Here is a 16410-nt window from a genome sequence, read left to right on the forward strand (position 1 = left end):
GCTGCTCCTCTGTCCTTCTATGGGATGAAGCCTCAAGCTCTAACAGGGTCGACCTGAGGTGACGGAGTTCTTCCCTCAGGCCTTCCCTGTGGCGCTGGGACTCCATGGAAAGTGATTCCCGCAGAGTCGCCAGTGCCGCCCGCCTGTCCATGTTGGACGCCAACATATCCTCCCTGTGTGCCTGGCAGATGGACTCTGTAGCCTGCTCCAGTCGCTCCATCAGCCTTTCTGGGGGGACAATGGAAGTGGCCACCCTATCCATGGCCTGTGCAATCATCTCGGATGATGCTGCCTGTTGGGTGGCCATACCGTAGATGGATTGCTCCCAAACGGTATTGCCAGGTGGCATACGGCCACCACGTTGACGGGCACCACACCTGCCTGGGGAAAGGCGGACTGCGCCTTGCTGTGCCGGCAAGGCCTCAGGCTGCAGGACTGCATTCCCTCTCTGATCTGCAGTCCCAGGAACAGGATCAGAGATTGGGTGGTGTGGCCCTGCATCCGTAACCACCGGAGGCTGATCTGCCGACACTGACATCCCCATTGAGGGCAATGGCCCGGCTGCAGGTGGGTCGGACAGAGGAGATTCTCTCCCAAGAACACTCACCTGCGACTGCACATAGGTGTCATCCTCCGAGTCTACACCTGAATACTGCTCGGGGGAGGAACCCCCAGAGACACCCCTCGACAGCACCGCCTGCAGCACTTGTGGGTTTTCACCCACAAACACACCACGTCCCTCACTTGTGGTAGGTCGGCCCGGGTTGCCCTCCTGGGACGGCTCCACCACCACATCCCCAGCATCAACAAGTGCTTCGTCCCCTGCAAAGACATGAAAGAGAAAAATGGAAACAGGCATTAGCACCATGGCATGCAACAAGGGCTGATGAACAACAGAGGCAGTAGTTCTACGACACATGTCCAACATGACTGGGAGACCTCCTATGCATTCACCATCACTGGGTCTGTAGGGGAGGCTCAGGGCATACAATGTACAGATTGGAGAGCAACGCCTGCTCACCTTGCTGCCTAGCACTGCCATCACACATTGGCCGGTGATTGCCATGTCAAAGGCACATGCCATCACACACATGGCATGTGACATAGCCACCAAGTGAAGAGGGAGAGGAGGGCTACTTTTTTGGATTTCAACCACTCTGGTCCTGACATTGCATCGTCACATCCATAAGTATACATGTTGTACATGGATCTGCTAGTCCAAATTGGCAACGATGCACAGTGCCTTGTCTACATCAACAAAATGCAGTAAACAATGTGATTCCACCTCCCCATCACCTGTAAAGGATTCATATTGCATTCGTGAAGCACCGGTCAAGTAATGTATGAAGGTACAGCGGAGCACTGAGGGGTGGTGGGGCAGAAGGGGATGCCAGTCAACAATCCTACTGGTGCTGGTGTCATTCATGTCACGCAAGTGCAGGGGTGGGTGGCACAATGAAGTGCAAGGGGAAGTGGCGGCTGGAAGTGCTGTACAAGGTAAGTAGGACTTGACGTCAAGGGCAGATGGTGTTAGGCGCAGACAAGTGCTGGGGGGGTGGCCTATAGGGGTACAGAGACAATCATGCAGTGCTGTGGGCTCGGAGGGGACAGGGGAGGTACACACTGCTTCTGGCTCGGCAAGGTCCTTTCAGATTTCTATGTGTCCTGCAGAGTTGTCACATGCCACAGATATGTGCCCTTGGATTGGGGATCTCATCTTGGTGAAAAGGGTGAGGCGCTATTGCCTTTGGAGCATGTGGCAGGCCAGTTTGCCAGAGGATGGCCATGATGCAGGACATTCCCTCTCTGCCACCCGGCACCTGTGGTTTGGGTTCACAAGATCCGAGTCATGCCAGGACTCTGCATTGGCATGGGGCTTCAGACAGGTGGTCATGACCGTGGCAAAGACATCCAGTGTACCTGACATGGAGTGGAGCATGGAGTGGGCCCTGTCAGGATGGGAGTGAGCCTAAGGGGGAGCTGGATGGGGGGGAGATTTTGGCTGCATGAGCCTCGACTGACACACACTTCATGGGTCGGAATACCAAGAAGGTGTGTGACAGTGGTGAGGGTGGCTTTGCCTGTGGGGTGGTGAGGGTGAGCTGGGAGGAGAGGAGAATGTGATCACTCCAGGAGAGAGGAGTGCAGAGATGGACGGAGAGGGGAAAGTCAGATGAGATCAGAGCATCAAGAGTGTGCCCTGCAGAATGAGTAGGGACAGACGGGAGTCTAGAGGGTGAGAGGGAGTTGCTGAGGTCACAGAAAGGTCACGTGGGGGCGTCAACAAGCATGCAGGTGGATGCGTACAGCACCAAGGATGAGGATTTCTGTGTCTGGGGACATGAGTGAGGAGGAGAGGTGAGGACACTCAGAAAGGAAGTAGTACATTTGACCAGTTTTCCCAGACACAGTACGCACTGTTTGAGAATGTCAAGGTGTGGTGGAGAGAGACCTCACACAAGCCATTCCAGAGTGGAGTAGGTCTAAGTAGGAGTGACAGTGGCAGGAATACCCTCAGGGAAGCCAAGGGCACACCCCCCCTGCACAGTAGTGGCGGGCCAAGGAGAGGGTCAAGGATGCAGACAGAGCTGGCCGTCAGACATGTTTCCATGAGACCAAGGATGTCAAGGTGCATAACCTCATGTAAGTGACAGATATCGGAGGAATGCCTGATGCAGCCGCAGTGAAAGGAGTGTAATTGTGGAGGAGGTTGACAGCCTTGTAGGACTTACGGGGAGTGCTAGAGATCAAAGGTGCAGCATGTGTAGGAGTTGGAGTGGGAGGCGGAGAAGGTTCATGGGAGGGTGCAGGGAGGCAGTGCAGGATTGATGAGGAGAGAGGAGGGGGGACAGCAGGAGAGGTAAGGAAGTTGATGAGATGTGGGTAGCATTTCTCAAGGAGATTGAGGTTGGCCTAAGGGCCTTGGACTGAGACGCTCCCATTACCATGCACATCAATAGTGGCCTCTGAGGATTGGAAGGAGGCCAGGAGTACACCCCAACGGGTCCCACCAATGATGGTGGAAGAGGAGCAAGGAGAGAGGACAGGGACCATGTGAAGGGTCTATGGGACAGGCAAAGGCATGTATGAGCAGATGTCAGTGAGAGTTAGCTTAGAGTAGGCTCAGATGCACTGGTCAGCAATAGGGTGGGTCGCATTGGAGGGCAGGGTGCCCTCATTTGACTTTTGGCAAGCAGGTGTCGTGAGTAGGGCATGATGGTCTGAACTGTAGGAGTCATGGAAGATAGACCATGAAGAGCAGCATGGAGTGTGAGGGAATGGGGCTCGAAACCAGACGGTACCAAAGCCCACAGGTAGGAGGTGGATGTCAAGGCAACATCCACAGTATGACAGCATGTTGGTTGGCATTTATATACAGAGGACGCATTAGCATGTGGTATCATTGCATGTCAGGCATGTGAAGATGAAACTTGAATGGCTGGGGGAAAGGATAGGAATGGTATGTAAGACATCAGATGAATAGACAGGGGAGTATGAGCAACAATGTAGTGACAAAATGACAATTCAAGGGCAACTTCCATGGTGTCGGCCCATATGTGCACTGTTGCCAGTAGGGATAGTGCTGTGGCCAGATGGTGTTGCACTGAACATACTGGATGAGGCACATGGGTGCCACTATCAACTCTGCCACACACCCCCTTGACAGGCACCCAACATGAATGCTTCACACACACACCATGCACATGGATAATACACACATGCATGTGCACTCACCGGATGATGCCTCGTAATCAGGGAGGTCTCCCACACCTTGGAGTTGTCCCTCGGTGACGTAGGATCCAGCTACAGACTCGTGTGGTGTGAGTTCTATATCCTGTGCTGGGGACCCACCTCCAGTCACCAAGGTTGCGGCATGACTTGAGGCCAGCTTATCCTTTGCCCTGCGCTTAAGGTCATTCCAGCGCTTCTGGCAATCACTAGCTGTGCGCCTCACTACTCCAAGGGCACTTATTCTGTCAGCAATGGTCTGCCAGTGTGCCTGGCGTCTGGCATGTGTGGTCTTGGACCCTGCAACGATGACCATTTCCCTATCATGATCTGACACATACTGAACAAGTGCATTCAGTTCGGCGTCTGTGAAGCTTGGCTTCCTTGATGGGCCGGACTGTGCAGCCGTGCCTGGTGCATCAGCCTGTGCCGGACGTGCACTCTTCCTCTTGCGCTTGGAAGGGGGTGGGGATCCAGAGTGTCCTACGCCGCTGTGGACACTAGGGGCAGGAGTCGTGGTGGACTCAGTACTGGGTGTGTGGGATTGCCCACTCAGCATGGGAGTAGGTGCAGGCATTGGGGGTAGTGGGATGGGGTCAGGCCTGATCTGAGGTGCATGAACTAGGACCGACACAGTCTTGGCAGGGTGTATGAGAGGTGGGGTGGATGGAGCCACACCCTGGCTACGGGGGCCAGCAGATGACCTATCTGGCATAGATGCGCGTGCCCTGATGACACCAATGTGCACCGGTGCACGTGCAGTGGACCTGCTGACCTGGATGTCAGCGATGGGATCACCCTCGGACAGGTCTGGTGCCACAATGGCCTGGTCCGACAAGGGCTGATCAGGGTTGGTATCAGCCACATGACTCTCAACTGGGGGGGGGGGGGGCATGGGTGTCCCTGACTGGTCCTCCAGACTGGGGGGGACAGGGGCACCCTGCAAGTCACGACCACGTCCCCTAGTGGATCCTCCACGGCCACCACGTGTGGCTCGGCCACCTTTGCCACCCTTACGGCTTGCACGCCTCCCAACCATGGCACTGATGGTATTGTGCGTATGGGAGTCGGTGTGCACAATTGTCCTGGGCAATTGGGTGTCAAAGGGGTTGGGTACCAGATGGTATTCGTACCCTAGTGCAGTGGCAAGGCTATATGACACCCCTGGGGAAAGATGACGGGTCACGCAACGCACAGGCACCCCAAAAAAGTTAAGGAGCGTGCACAATACCCCTCCTAGACCACGTGTGCTGATGGAAAACCCTGCACTACGCTGTGGCATCCAGTAACACAATGAACGTATGCGTGTCACACGCAGCCTAGATTGACCTCTGAAGGGGTAGGCTACACACGGGGCAAGCACAGATGTTAGATACGTGCGTGACTCACCGTCTGCCAGGTAAAAGAGCGTGAAAAATGAGCGCTTTTGGTTGGCAACACCCCCGCCAAAAGAAGATGTGTACGCTGTCTGAGGAGACAGGACAACAGTAGAAGGGGACACTGTTTGAGGGAACAGGCCCAGGTAAACCAGTACAAGAGGAAAAAGAGAAAAAGCTGTCAGAGGTAACAGGGAGTACGAACTGGAAACGCCGTGAAGTAAATCGCGTGTGAAACGACAAGAAGTACAGAATTCACCCACTCGCTCTCCACGAAAAGCACGTACAAGGAAATGGTGTTCAACACTACCTTTTATACAGGCCCACACGTACAGCGTCACTTACGGCGTGTACGTGCTTGGCCCATGTTCACCAATCACACGCTTTGTCACTCCTGCGTGTGGATCCTTTTTCACCAATCACACGCTTTGACACTCCTGCGTGTAGCTCACTTTTCACCAATCACACGCTTTGTCACTCCTGCGTGTAGATCCATTTTCACCAATCACACGCTTTGACACTGCACGTGCTGGTAACTATTGACGCACATATGCTGGTGACGGGTTTTCGCGCGATTCGCTGAGTGTGGGGTTTTCACGTGCAAAATCACTCCCTATCAGGCTGTCCACGCGTTCAAACACGAAAGACCAGGCTCCTGGCCAGGAGGCCAAATTTAAGTCCCCCAGAGCCCTGAGCACGCTCCCACCTGCCATCGGCTGCTGCCTGACTGCCTGCTGGCCACGTGCCCCACAGTGCTGGTGGGTGGGGGTGGTGGGAGACATGGGTGGGGGCCTGGTGGAGGGTGCCCCTGGTGGATGGGGGGTGGGGGTGGTGGGAGACATGGATGGGGGCCTGATGGCAGGTGCCCCTGCACTGCTGGGGGGTGGGGGTGGTGGGAGACATGGGTGGGGGCCTGGTGGAGGGTGCCCCTGGTGGATGGGGGTGCAGGGGGACATGATCAGGTGTGCAGGGTAGTCCACTGTTTTGTGGGCTGCCTGCAGGGGCCGTGGAGGGTGTACAGGGTACACCTGTGAGGGCCCACCCAGCCTATTCGCATGTGATAATTCCCACGCACCCCTGTGATACACGTACCCTGGCCAATCGCGTGTTGAACTTCCCGCTACCCCTGTAATACACGCACCCTGGCTGTTCGCGTGTGATAATTCCCGCGTACCCCTGTGATACACGTTCCCTGGCCTATCGCGTGTTCTACTTCACGCGTCCCCCTGTAATACACGTTCCCTGGCCAATCGCGTGTTGAACTTCCCGCTACCCCTGTAATACACGCACCCTGGCTGTTCGCGTGTGATAATTCCCGCGTACCCCTGTGATACACGTTCCCTGGCCTATCGCGTGTTCTACTTCACGCGTCCCCCTGTAATACACGTTCCCTGGCCAATCGCGTGTTGAACTTCCCGCTACCCCTGTAATACACGCATCCTGGCTGTTCGCGTGTGATAATTCCCGCGTACCCCTGTGATACACGTTCCCTGGCCTATCGCGTGTTCTACTTCACGCGTCCCCCTGTAATACACGTTCCCTGGCCAATCGCGTGTTGAACTTCCCGCTACCCCTGTAATACACGCACCCTGGCTGTTCGCGTGTGATAATTCCCGCGTACCCCTGTGATACACGTTCCCTGGCCTATCGCGTGTTCTACTTCACGCGTCCCCCTGTAATACACGTTCCCTGGACAATCGCGTGTTGAACTTCCCGCTACCCCTGTGATACACGCACCCTGGCTGTTCGCGTGTGATAATTCCCGCGTACCCCTGTAATACAGGTTCCCTGGCCTATCGCGTGTTCTACTTCACGCGTCCCCCTGTAATACACGTTCCCTGGCCAATCGCGTGTTGAACTTCCCGCTACCCCTGTAATACACGCACCCTGCCTGTTCGCGTGTGATAATTCCCGCGTACCCCTGTAATACACGTTCCCTGGCCTATCGCGTTTTCTACTTCACGCGTACCCCTGTAATTCACGTTCCCTGCCTAGTCGCGTGTAGTACTTCCCGCGTACTCCTGATTTGAAGATTGCCCGCTTTTCTTTCCTTGTTTGCCTGCCCTGTGAAGTGGTCCAGGGTTAGCGCAGCCCTTAGCGATGATTTAGCGATTTTGATGGCTTTTCCTTGCGCGAGGGCGTTCTTGGGGGCGTTACTGGCGCTGCTGCAGGCTCGCTGCGATTCTCTGCGCCACGGCTGGTTTGGGAGCTTGAAATCCATGAATTCGCTGTGCGCGGAAATCTGTTTTAGCGCACGTGCCTGGCGCAGACTATCGCAGGCGCACGCTGTGCGCCAGCCGCGTGCGCTACTTGTGCGCTGGATTCTATGAATTAGCCTGTAAATGTAAGACCAAACCAAGTATTAAACAGACAAAACGTGAGAATACAATTTATAGACAAAACATTATTAGCATAGAATTTAAGAAAGAAGAAAATAAAAAAATATACAAACAGAATTTGCATTTTGGCAAGGTGGAAGACAATTCAAAGATAGATAGTCCTGTTTTTAACTGTTCTGTTGAAACATGCATTGCAAATTAACACTAATGCAGGTTATCACATGTCTTATATGCAGTCCAAAGTATCTGTAATGCATGTAATCACATGATAAATTATGTGATTGACATATCAAATGTTTCGGTGTATCGTACGTATTAAAATGCCTTCATCAGGACCAATAAAGATTTGTAGTATTAATCCTTTCAATGCGTCATATATTATATGTCGCTTTCAACCCCCGCCACTAATGGAACTTACACATCCTTCTTATCATTTGGTGTTGTGGGTCTCCCAATTCACAGGGTAGGGTGCATACAAGATATTTCAGGACAGAAAAAAATACAAATTGCTGAATAACTTAATTCATATAACTGGGTGAGTAAACGAAGGAACAAAGAGAACCAAATGGGTTACCTACTCATTTTTTTTTAAGGTTTAGAGGTATCCCAAAGTTACTGCAGATTTTTCAATAGAGTAAGGTGCTGATGAATGCACCATAGGAAAACAAAAGAATAATGACTATAAAACTAAGAGCAACACGATAGTAACTCACCCCTTTTCATGCCATTTATCCCAATGTAGTGGCGATACAATCAGCAAACATCTCAATTCTAACTGGGCAGGCAGGCCCAAGCGGATCAAAAAAATGAATACTATTTAATTTCATCTTTTTATTAATTGTCTATGGTTTACATTAAAACCTTTACAATATTGAAAACCTTTACAGTATTATAACAATTAGGTTCATACATTAGAATAATACTCCTTAAAAGAACATATTACAACGCCACACATAATGCTGTTAAATAAACAGTTACAACAAATTTACATTCTTAAAAACGGCAATAATTTCCCCCGTCTGGGAGCTAGCGATAGAATTATCATGTATTTAAACAAGTCACTGCAAGACAGAAGGAAGAAAAAAATCAAGAGCCTATGATGGACCACAAATTTGTAAAAATTGCACAACAGCTATGGACATAGAAACGTGCCCACCTCCCTGCATGTATACTTAGGGTTTCTCACCATCTACTGCACTCATATCATTGATAAATGTTCCAAAAAGCTGGATATGGTGTACAGTCCGGCCAGGCTATTGCTACACGAGATGTTTTAAATCCTCCATAATGTTGAGATTTTTACAAAATCTGCAGAAACCCAAACATTTTGAAGATTATTAAAAAAATATGAGTGGAAAAGCTCTGAACGATAATGTGGAAAAACTGAATGGAAGGTTATCAAAGCGAGCTTGACATGAATATCTAGGCTGAAGGAGGAACTAGCCTACCTGAACGTACCTGCCTCAATTCCCAGTGAGAGGAAGGGAAAGAGAGAAAAGAGAGAGAGCAATGAAGCGAGATAGGCAGAGAGGGATACAAAGAGCAGCCAATTGTGTGGGAAGAGAAGAAAAGGTAGATGAAGTGAAACAAAGGGGTCTGAGACAGACAGTGAGAAAGCCAGAGCAAGAGAGAGAGACATAGAGTATGCCTTAGAGAGTGATTATGACTGAGAGAATTACTCTGTCTCTGAATGCCATCTGAAAGGGTGTGAAAGCCAGAGCGTTTCGGATTTTTATTAATAAATGTAATGATGCAATTCTGTTTTTGAAAAGGAGCCTTGCTAATCAGACCACCTTTTTAAAAAAGCCCCATGCCAAAAGCATACACACCCATGTACCATTGCTGTCCAAGTCTGACATCTGCAGCTCCTGATCTCCAGTGGCACAGGGCAGGTTCAAAGGACACATGTACATCCCTGACTGTTTCTGTGGCCCAAAGTCACTGCAGGCAGAGGTATCATTTTCACATCTACACCGCTGATCTGAAATATAATAATTGTCTGCCTTCTTCAGTTTGTCAGTGTGATGGCAGGGTCTTCTCTAAACAAGCCATGCCTGATTTATGGTAAAGTGATTAATGAGAGCATACAATTATGTAAGCCACAAGCAATTTGATATCATCCAAGTGTCAACTCTGTGAGTTCAAGCCCAAAACCTGGCAGGGCAATGTGTATTCATGGCTAGCCTTCCTGTCTCCACCATGCCCAGTCAGACAATAGCAAGGATGCTGCCTCTATTGAATCCCAGGGACGAAGGATAACACCACCCCTCAAGGACCCAAACCACTCAGTGGGAGATTTCCCAGGAGTCAGTGCTTTAAATTCCACACTGACATAACAAAGCCTGCCTCATACTAAGGTGCTGCACACCAGAGGTCTTTTAAAATCAGTAGGCATGGGAAGCAGTAGATTTAGAACTGTCACAGAAGGAATGTAAGCCTGAGAAAGGGTACCACCATCTTGGTTTTCTGGTTTTCTGCAAGGGCTCTGCCTTCCTGTTCCATCCATTTCCTTCCGGACAAGACACTAAGGGTATGATGTCAGAGGATAAGGGTCACTTATCAGATCAATAGGGATTAGACTTCTTATAGAAGGCCTACCGTAGACCAATCGCCTGTAACATTTTGCCTTTATAAGAAAGGGGTCTCTCACCCATTCTTTGATTGATTTCTTGACGCCCGTAAGTCGAAGAATACATCTTTGGACCTCTGTTGGGTGTGAAACCATTCCAGTGTCCTCTGCCATAGAGATGAAGATAGAAGACATCCAAAGTAGAGAAAAGCTCTGCTTTTTAACCACCACCAGGTTACATTGGGAGTGAACTGTTGTGGACAAAGGCCTGCCATCTGCACTGACACCAGGCTCCCCACAGGAAGCAAAGGATCCCATATAGGTGCCAGCGAAGGTCCCTGTTCCTGGACTGGTAGTGCAGGAAATAAAGAACTCACCTTGTCCTAGAGCCTAAGGAGTGGGTCTCACAGCAAACCAGATGACTCAGAGCATCTGGAATCATATTTCAATGATTCAAACCATTGTCAAGCTGCTTCAACCTTGTTTGACAGCCTTCCAGCTAACACAGGACCTGTGGTGTTGATTTTGACAAACTTCATATCACTCATTGTATTTCAAGCCAGCCAGGTGCCAGCTTTATCTAATGCTGCCTACCACCTCGACCAACCCGACTGCAGCCTCTTCCAAACACTAACTGACTTGAATGCTGAATCAATCTGCTAGAACCCAATGAACTTGCTGTCACAAACACTGACACAACCCAGCAGAAACAACTGTCCCACCACCATTTTGACCGCTGCTTCAACCGGTGAAAGACATCATCTCACTGTCTGGTATGTTGATTCTACTCTTCGGGAGGCTAAACCATCAAAACAAGTCAACGTCCACTGCCAGTAGGATTGCATTGACTCAAACTGCCTCAATATCGGCGCAACTGCAGCTAAAACATCAAGAAGCCTGGTTCGACGCTGTTAAGCCTTCTAAGGTGTTGTTAAAGGCATTGTCCCATCTCCTGGGATCGTAGTGACTCTTAAGTCCATTTTCTCTGCTTATTGTTGAAAGGTGTCTGCTTTTTCAAGTGACAATGGTGCAATTTCTTTCTGGAGCACTCTATCAAGTCCTCAGAGTGTTATAGTATGCCAGTCTGCATTTTCTGTGTGTTCTTTACAGGGTCGGGAGTGGCTAGTGCTTTAGTTAGTTGGTTGCCTTTTTATTATTTAATTAAGGTGTACATTTTTTATAGAACCTTCATAGGGCATATTGCTCTTTGAGTTGCTAGCATTATCATCTCACGTCCCTCCACCCCTCATTCTCTTGGGCCATGTTACCATAAAAGGTGAAAGAGGTAGGCCTGTCACACTGTCTCTTACCCTTATGATTGATGGTTTAGTTGTAGTCTGGGGCTGAGTAGGCAGTTTAGTCACTACTCATCCCGGTACTCCTGCATAGCAGTAGTCCTTATGATTGATGGTTTAGTTGTAGTCTGGGGCTGAGTAGGCAGTTAAGTCACTACGCATCCCCATACTGCTGCACTGCAGTAGTCATTTCGTCACAGACTCTGAGACTGACTCTCTGCGACTGTGGCTTTGAAGCTTATTGTACTGTGACAAGATTACAATGACTGTAAAGGGGATTAGGAATGTGACTAGGACTATAAAGAGAATGAAGACTGATGAGGTCTGTGACTATTACTGTAATAAAGATTAGAAATGTGATAAGGACGACGATTGTGATTATAAGTGTGATGAGGACTAGGAGTGTGACAACGGCTGGACTGTGATGAAGGCTACTTTTGTGATCAGGACTAGAACCGTGACTAGGGTGGTGATAAGGATCAGGAGTGTGACGAGGACTAGGACTGTGATCGGACTAGGATTGTGATAAATCTAGGACTCTGTCTAGGACTCTGTCTAGGACTGTGACTAGGACTGTGACAAGGACTAGGATCAGGACTATAATAAATACCAGGACTGTGGTGAGGACTGGGACTGTGTAGCGGATGAGTCTTTGCTTTGGTTGTTTAAGCACAACCTTTCAAATATCATCATTTACATAAAATCATTTCACATTGAATATCAAAAAAGCAGGGGCGAGGCGCGCACTCCAATTCCTGGCCAATATATTACCTGAACAAGTATCCAAAAACAATCACAGGGTTAAATCCCAAAGTGTCCAAAATATTCACAGGGTTAAATCCCAATAAAGTTCACAGGGTTGTGTCCCTTCTTGCACTGTTGTACTCCTCCAAGCGCTTTCGTATCTGCAATACTCATCAGGGAGGCTGAGTTGCCATTCAATTCAGGTGAAACCAATATAAATACAGTTGCAGTCTCTAGGAATTATGGTCAATGTAGTGAACTCATTTAAACAATTCAGGTGACCATTGAATGCGTAGATCACTTTACATGTGTAGCTGGTAGCAGCGGCTGATGCGTTTACTTGCTTATTGAGGTTCAGAGTTGAGTCCAGATAAAATTCTAAGGGTTTTTTGAAGGAGTTGTATTGATGGGAGAGTTTGTTAGTCTGTTGGTTTATCCAATGAGTAAGAGCTCGGTCTTATCATCATTGAGGCATAGGCTGTGTGTGGCCATCCAGTGTTGTATGATCGAGTAGATTTTGTTGATCAACGCTATGTCTGTGTTGTATTTTCCTTGTATAGGGATAAGAATCTGGGTGTCGTCAGACACCCAGCATATCAAGTATATCGAACAGGGGCTTGGTAAATATGTTGTACATGGTTGGAGGGATGAAGGATCCCTGCGGCACTCCATATGCGATAGGTACTGGGTCTGCTGCAGAGGTACGAGAGAACACTTTCATGGATCCGTTATCTAGGAAAGATTTGATCCAAGTGGTGCAGCAGATTTGAGGTGGTTACACAAGACTTTATGGTCAGCCAGGTCAAACGCCACTGATATGTCCAATAGGAGGAGAATGGAAGCTTCTCCTTTGTCCTTCCGTTCGTCCATTTGGCTCTTTAGGTCGATGAGGGCAGTCTCTGTCCCGTGTCTAGGTCTAAAGCCCGATTGACGGGTGCCTAGTAAGTTGTTAGACTCCAGATAGGATTGAATCTGAAGGTAAGCAGCCGTATCCAGGATTTTTAGGAGAAACGGTACAGTTGTTATTGGCCTGTTGTTTGTGGGTATGCTTGGGTCTAGGTTATCCTTTTTTAGAAAAGGTAGAACCCATGCGTCTTTAAGATTTGTCAGAACTGAGCAAGTTTCGAATGAAGAGTTGATTAGTGTAGTAATGAAAGGAGCTAGGTCCCTAGCTGCTTCTTTAATTATAGGTGCTGGACATGAGTCCCCTAGGCATCCGGAAGGTTTGATTGATGTGATAATCTTTCCAGTATCTATTGTAGAGATCGGTTTGAACTTAAACTGATTGCTCGGTTTAACTTGTTTGTTGGCGGCTTCCTGAAGTATATTTTCTTGTGCAACTAGTACATTCTTCTGGAGCATGTCTTTTTTGGCTATGATTTTCTCTTGAAGCATAGCTATTTTGTTACAAAGGGCATTTTGTATGTTGGTGCACCACATTTAGTTTTTGAGGAATGTATCGATAGGGATGACAGAGTATTCTAGTTCTCTTAGGATAGAGAAAAGTTCCCTTGTACTGCAGTTAGCTTTTTCAATTATTTCGTTAAAGGTGACTTTTTTAGTTTGGATGATTTCCATTTTATATCTGTCTGCGAGTTATTAGGTTATTTATGTTCCGTTCGGACAGATTGTTTCTCCATTGAGCTTCTGCATGTCTTTTTTCATTGCGTAAGGCTTTCAGACTAGGAGTAAACCAGGTGTTCAAATGGGCCCAAGATATATATATATATATATATATATATATATATATATATATATATATATATCTCTCTCTCTCTCTCTCTCTCTCTCTCTCTCTCTCTCTCTATATATATATATATATATATATATATATATATATATATATATAATGTTTTCACCACAGTTTAAATTGTGTACAATATTCAGGATTAAAACAATAAATATCTTCATTTAAGATGTTCAATAAATCAATTCTAACTTTCTTAAAATATTGTACTCAGCAAGCAGCAATGAATATCAACACTAATGGTGTATGTCAAAAATCAATACTTAGTCATGTCTCTACTCATTGACTCTGTAGTAAAATGTAATTAATTTCAACACTTTGACACTTCCATCCCTAGTTAGTAAGCTCTCTTGAATATTGAATCTATAATATGCAGCACATTAGGCCAGTTAGATTGAATACAAAATGTGGTTATCATCTTTTCTAGAGATTCCTTTGGATTAAGTTTCCTGGAGTATCTGAGACAATAGAGTCACTGTGAATCTTTAAAGCAAGCAAAAAGTTGCAATAATAAAGCAATATGCTCCGAGCGGCGGGGGTATTACCGACTCAGGTAATGCCCCGGGGCCCATAGTTATAGGCCGGAGCGAAGCGAGGGCCTTAACAAAGGCCCTCGGGCATTACCTGAGGCGGTAATGCCCCCGCCGTGAGGGGCATATATCTATTAGTACCCCGGCCCGCAAAATCTGCGTGACCGGCGGAACTAAAAGCTTTTTTTTTGTCCCGTAACGCTGCAGCGATTCGGGAGGAAAAAAAAAACGACTAAGAAAACGGATGCCGGGAAAGGGAAAACGCAGTCCGTTTTCCCTTTCCATGGCGGCCATCAGGAGCGGACGCGCTGGAAACAGAAGCGTTTCCAGCGCGTCCGCTCCCAAAAAAAAAGAAGGTAAGTGTGGTGGGGAGGGTGGAAGGGAGGGGAAAGGGAAAAAAAAGAAAAAAATCCTACCTGCGTCCCCAGCGGGGGACGGTGGAATCAGCCTACAGCCGTGTGGAGGCTTAGAGCGGGGATGGACCCGCTCCTATTCTCCACACGGCAGGAGGCTGCCATCGTCCCCTACCGGGGACCAAGGGATAGAGGGTAAGTGGGGTGGGGTGGGGAGGGGAGGACAGGGAGGTGGGAAGAGGGAGGAAAGGCGAGGGAAGAAAAAATCAAAAAAGCCTGCCTCAGTCCCTGGCGGGGGGTGAAGGTAGCCTCTCAGCCGTGGGGAGGCTTGGAGCGGTGATGGCTCCGCTTCGAGCATCCTCATTGGCTGAGGGGCTGCCACGCCCCCCGTCGGGGACAAATGCTGTGGAATACCGACAGAGGGATTCCCGGCCTGGTAATGACGCGGCGAGGGCCAATCAGAATGGCTCTTTCATTCTGATTGCGCCCTCACTGGGTACTAAGGATATGGGCTTCGCATTAAAGATCCTAATCCACATTTGATCTTTGTTAATTGTTATGAATTTACGAAAATGTTCATTAAAAAAAAATGTCTTACTGAGATCAATTGTGGCCAATCTACAAACAGGTATTTTAAGTATTTCAATTTGATCTGGTTCATTATAGAACCTGCATGTCATGGTTTTCAGTGATTCCCTCGAATACATAGCATCGAATGCAAAAGACTCGAAACAAATGCATTGAATAAATGTCAGCAAGTTTGGATCGCAGTGCTATTTGTACTCTGGTAGGTCATAGGTTTCGGCGTATTCTCAATAATATTGAGGCATATTTGTTTTCTGGGAATTTGAATAAATACATTGGCAATTGGTGCAGTGCTTTCAATTGAAAATCTCCAGTTTAAAAAAATGTGTAGCATTGCACTAATCCCAAGTGGCACATCGGTCCCACAGCCATAGCTTCGTTTTAGCTCTATCTGGGTTCTCAACAAGCAATTGTTCACTCTCTGCATTTTTTTAAATTGTCATGATTAGGACTGGGACTATGATGAAGACTAGGGCTGAGACGAAGGCACGTTCTCAGGACGGGACAGGGGTTAGGACCGTAAAAAGCACTGGGACTCGGACTGTGATGCGGACCAGCACTAGAACTGTGCCTAAAACTGTCACTTTAACAAGGACTATAATTGTGACTTTACTCAGCATGCTCTGCAATTTTCTTTTGATTACTTGTGACGGCTTGTAGACATGATGGCTTAAGAAACCATGCTAATTTGCATACGTTTAGTAAAACAAACCCTCATTGGTTTATACATTGTGGTGTAAAACACAAACTGGGACAAAGGAGTAATATGAAAGATGAGGAACTAGGACGAGGGACGTGGGGCTAGGAAGTAGAAATAGCGTGTGGGAATAGGACAAGTATTTGGGACCTGGCCGTGGAATTAGGGTGAGGACTAGGAAAAGCGACCTGTACAAGGAGCAAGTAACTAGGATGAAGGGACTATGGGCCTCATTCCGAGTACGGCGCTAACCAATGGCGCTATTAACGCCTTGGTTGACGCCGTACCCGGACCGGCAGCGCCTTGGTGGATGGCGGAATTACCGCCCCATTCCAAGGTTGGCGGGGCGGTAATTCCCCAATCCCCATTTACCCTTCCCCATTCCCATTCTTGCCCCATAGGGCATAATGGGAGTGGGGAAGGCGTCAATTACGGCACCGTAAATT

At 48.3% G+C, this 16410-nt stretch overlaps 1 protein-coding gene and 1 long non-coding RNA gene across 2 annotated transcripts in view; one reads left to right on the forward strand and one right to left on the reverse strand.

Annotated features, from left to right (window-relative positions):
• LOC138567660 (uncharacterized) overlaps positions 1–16410 on the reverse strand; it is a 176326-nt gene that overhangs the window by 122200 nt on the left and 37716 nt on the right. The gene's annotated exons all lie outside the window — the stretch shown is intronic.
• The window catches only part of LOC138567653 (beta-1,3-galactosyltransferase 5-like), a 79470-nt gene that overhangs the window by 30753 nt on the left and 32307 nt on the right, over positions 1–16410 (forward strand). The gene's annotated exons all lie outside the window — the stretch shown is intronic.

Source organism: Ambystoma mexicanum, chromosome 1p, assembly GCF_040938575.1.
Source record: "Ambystoma mexicanum isolate Mex_15411 chromosome 1p, UKY_AmexF1_1, whole genome shotgun sequence".
Taxonomy (NCBI): Eukaryota; Metazoa; Chordata; class Amphibia; order Caudata; family Ambystomatidae; genus Ambystoma; species Ambystoma mexicanum.